We start from the raw sequence: 4,805 nt of genomic DNA, 5'->3' as shown, positions 1-4,805 counted from the left end.
TATATTTCTCAGAGGCTTTGTTTATTATTATTATTATTATTATTATTATTATTATTATTATTTTTCTTTAATCGTGTCTGCAAGGCTTATTTCGGCAAGGTGGTCTTCAAACTCTGATATCCTTTCTTCTGCTTGGTCAGTTCGGCTATGGATACATTTGTATGATTCCTGAAGTTTCCCTGCTGTGTTTTTCAGCTGTATCAGGTCACTTATGTTCCTCTCTAAGCTGGTTATTCTAGTTAGCAGTTGCTCTAACCTTTTATGAAGGTCCTTGGCTTCTTCTGATCTGTGGGTTGCACAGTTCCAAGGAAAAAGCACAGTTTCCCAGGCTGGGTAGCCCGCTCAGTCACCGCCTCCCTTGGCGGGAAAATGGCTGTGGCAGGACTCAGGCCTCCCCGCAGTCAGCTCCACAATCTGCGCCCCGAGTTCTCCTTGCCCACCTCTGCCTCGGTCCCCTTCAGCCATAAGATGGCGGCTGTGCTGACAGCCAGGCCCCCAGCCGTCCTTTCTATTCCCTGCATCAGTGACTGCGACCCGGCCTGGCGCCCTCTCCAGGCAGCTCTGCACCCGCAGTGCCGCGTCTCTCCCAGATTGTGCAGGGACCAGGAGAGGCTGAGGCGGGCGGATCACTTGAGGTCAGGAGTTGAAGACCAGCCTGGCCAAAATGGGGAAACCCCATCTCTACTAAAAATACAAAAATTAGCTGCGTGTGATGGCGAATGCCTGTAGTCCCAGCTACTCTGGAGGCAGAGAAAAGAGAATGGCTTGAACTCGGGAGGCGGAGGTTGTAGTCAGCTGAGATCTTGCCACTGCACTCCAGCCTGGGCGACAGAGCAAGAGTCTATCTAAAAAAAAAAAAAAAAAAAAAAAAAATTATGGGAATCATTGTAAAAAGTATCAAATAATTTAATCAAAGAGAGATTCAAGAATTGTAGACCAGCCAGCTATCGTTTGAAGTTTGTTCTCCATGGGAGGGGCTTGAAGAAAAGACATTTATAAGGTGCATGATGAAGAAAACCAAATTCAATAATTGGTTGGGTATAGTTACGTAGTTTCTTAATTTGTACAATAAAGGTGGAAATTTCCTGGTTATTTAATCAGAACTTAAGTGGTAGTTTATAGTTGTTTAAACTTGAATTTTGTTGCCCCTAATGTAGTAATTTACCCAAAAAATGCACTTGAGTTTAGAGTTTTTTCTTAGAAGTAGGAATCTGGGGACTAGCACGTCCTCAGTCTACTTGCTTGCCACTTAATTATTTTCACACCCCGAAGGGGACTGATTTTCCCTGGCATTTTTCACAAGTGTCCCAAGCAGGGCCTCTATCATACCCCATGTTCCTCAGTTAATCATTTTTTAAAAGCATGGCATAACAGTATTGAAAAGATTTATTTTCTGTTTGTAAATCTTTTCCCTGAGAAGAAAGCAAAGAATAATCCCCTGACACTATATTGTAAAAATATCTGTCCCTTTTTTTCTTTTATTTTTCCAGAGGAATTACCAGAATGTTTTTAGGTTAAGATTACCCTTTGGAAACTTTATAGGGTGATGTGTCCTCAGCTATCCTCCAGTTTTATTTTCTGGTCATGGGTTTTAGTACTTTCTGGGGATAAACCAAGATACCCACCATGGCTATGTCTGCTAGAGTGTCTAGTGAACATTAGCTCTTGCGTCATTTTCTCCCATAGAACCACCTGAAGTATGGAGCATAGCCTCTCAAGGGAGAAGGTGGCAGCCTTGGAGCTGAAAGGCATCTCCTGGTGCAAGTTTTTTTTTTTTTTTAAATGACATGAAGATTGTCTTCACCCAACCTAGCTTCCTTTTATTCGATACACATTGCTGGTCAGCCAATCAGATGCTGGTTTGAGGGGAAAACAAATAATTTCTGCCCGCTGGATTGTCTTGGGTGGGGCAGAGAAACAGTGAAATAAAAATAGTGAAAATTTTGCAATTAGAAAAAAAAAAAAAAACTCCAGAAAACACAAAAACTGACCCCAGTGAGATGGCATAAAAACTTGCAAAGTAAAATGCACCTGGGGCACTCACTGGGGCATGGCGCAGTGTCTCCTGGGAGGGTGGTTATTGAGCATGTAAGTGAACAGGATGGGCTGGGTGATTGGATCTGTACATTGAAAAGATTTCTTTACTTATTTTGACTTCAGGTTTTTCTTTGACGGTTTCACTCTGTTACACAGGCTGCAATGCAGTGGCTTGATCTTAGCTCACTGCATCCTCCGCCTCCTAGGTTCAAGTGATTCTCATTCCTCAGCCTCCCGAGTAGCTAGGATTATAGGTGCACAACACTTTGCCTGGGTAGTTTTTGTATTTTTAGTAGAGATGGACCAGACTGCTCCAAAACTTCTGGTGTTAAGTGATCTGCCTGCCTTGGCCCCCCAAGTGTTGGGATTACAGGAGTGAGTCACTGCACCGAGCTGCATCAGGTTTTTTTACTGTAATTTCCATTTTATTAGTAGGGGCTGAAAGGGGACTTCATAGCCCCCATGGCCTGGTGTTGGATCTGATCACCCCAACAAGTGGCATGATCTCAGCTCACTGCAACTGCAACCTCTGTCACCCAGGTTCAAGCGAATCTCCTGCCTCAGCCTTTTGAGTAGCTGAAATTACAGGCACCATGCCATCGTGCCTGGCTAATTTTCTTACTTTTAGTAGAGACAGGTTTCACCATGTTGGTCATGCTGGTCTTGAACTCCTGACCTCGTGATCCACCTGCCTCAGCCTCCCAAAGTGCTGGGATTACAGGCATGAGTCACCATGCCCGGCCAGGTGTATTTTTTATGGCTGAGTGATTTCAAACAGAATTCCAAGCCTTAGCTTTAAGAATGCTAGCTATCAGCCAAGCGCGGTGGCTCACGCCTGTAATCCTAGCACTTTGGGAGGATGAGGTGGGTGCCTCACGAGGTCAGGATTTCAAGACCAGCCTTTCCAAGATGGTGAAACCCTGTCTCTAAAACTACAAAAATCATACAGGCATGATAGCAGGCACCTGTAATCCCAGCTACTTGGGAGTCTGAGGCAGAGAATTGCTTGAACCTGGGAGGTGGAGTTTGCCGCGAGCCAAGATCGCACCACTGCACTCCAGCCTGGGCAACAGAGATAGACTCCAAAAAAAAAAAGAAAAAAAAGAAAATCTCTCTTCCATTTTGACTGTAGACGATAAACATATTTCCACAGGATAATGTGGTAGATAATTGATGAGTTACATAGACTCGTCAAAACATCAGTTCTTTTAGCAGAGTAAATTTGTAACAGTGAATATCTCAGTTCTATATCATGTCTTGATTTCTGAGTTAAATGCTAAATTATATGTGATGAAACGTGGTATCTTCTACAAGTTTTCCCATATGACTAATTTTGTAGTACATTGTTTTTAATAGAAATAATAAAATAATACATATATTGTCTGAAAGAAGTAGATATGTTTGCTTTTCTTTTGGAGGTATAAAATGCAAGCATCTTAGCCAGGTACAGTGGCTCACAACTGTAATCCCAACACTTTGGGAAGCCTAGGTGGGTCGATCACTTAAGGTTAGGAGTTTGAGACCAGCCTGCCCAACATAATGAAACCCCATCTCTACTGAAATTACAAAAATTATCCAGGTGTGGTGGCGCATGGCTGTGGTCCCAGCTACTTGTGAGGCTGAGGCAGGAGAATGGCTTGAACCCAGGAGGCGGAGGCTGCAGTGAGCCGAGATTGTGCCATTGCACTTCAGCCTGGGTGACAGAGCGAGACTCCATCTCAAAAAAACATTAAAAAAAAGTGAACACCTTAAAATTTCCTTCCCTTATGTAAACACTTTGTTTGAGGCCAGGCGCGGTGGCTCATGCCTGTAATCCCAGCACTTTGGGAGGCCGAGGCGGGCAGATCATGAGGTCAGGAGATCGAGACCATTCTGACTAACACGGTGAAACCCTGTCTCTACTAAAAATACAAAAAAAAAAATTAGCCGGGCGTGGTGGCGGGTGCCTGTAGTCCCAGCTACTCTGGAGGCTGTGGCAGGAGAATGGTTCACACTATTCTCCTGGTTCCCGTGTGATGTGGTATCTCATTGTGGTTTTTCTTTTAATTTCTCTAACGATCAACGATGAGCATTTTTTTCATATGCTTAGCCACATGTATGTCTTCTTTTGAAAAACATCTGTTCATATTTTTTATCTACTTTGTAATGAGGTTTTTTTTTTTCTTTTCTTGTTAACTTGTTTAAGTTATTAATAAATTCTGGATATTAGACCTTTGTCAGAGGCAAAGTTTGCAAATATTTTCTTTTATTCTGTATGTTTGTTTACTCTGTTGATAGTTTATTTGCTGTGAAGATGCTCTTTAGTTTAAATAGGTCCCATTTGTCAATTTTTGCTTTTGTGGCAATTGCTTTTTGTAACTTCATCATGAAGTGTTTACCAGTTTCTATGTCTAGAATAGTAATTTTTAGGTTATCTTGCAGGGTTTCTTATAACTTTAAGTCTTACATTTAAGTCTTTAATTTATCTTGAACTTATTTTTGTATATGGTATAATGAAGGGGTCCAGTTTCTGTCTTCTACATAGTGCTAGGTAGTTATTACAACACCATTTATTAAAGAGAGAATTCTTCCCTCTTTTCTTTTGTCAGGTTTGTCAAAAATCTGACGGTTGGCCGGGCGCGGTGGCTCAAGCCTGTAATCCCAGCACTTTGGGAGGCCGAGACGGGCGAATCACGAGGTCAGGAGATCGAGACCATCCTGGCTAACCCGGTGAAACCCCGTCTCTACTAAAAAAATACAAAAAATAACTAGCCGGGCGAGGTGGCGGG

Source organism: Mandrillus leucophaeus, unplaced genomic scaffold (assembly GCF_000951045.1).
Source record: "Mandrillus leucophaeus isolate KB7577 unplaced genomic scaffold, Mleu.le_1.0 Scaffold1201, whole genome shotgun sequence".
Lineage (NCBI taxonomy): Eukaryota > Metazoa > Chordata > Mammalia > Primates > Cercopithecidae > Mandrillus > Mandrillus leucophaeus.
Note: the sequence above shows the minus strand (reverse complement) of the source record.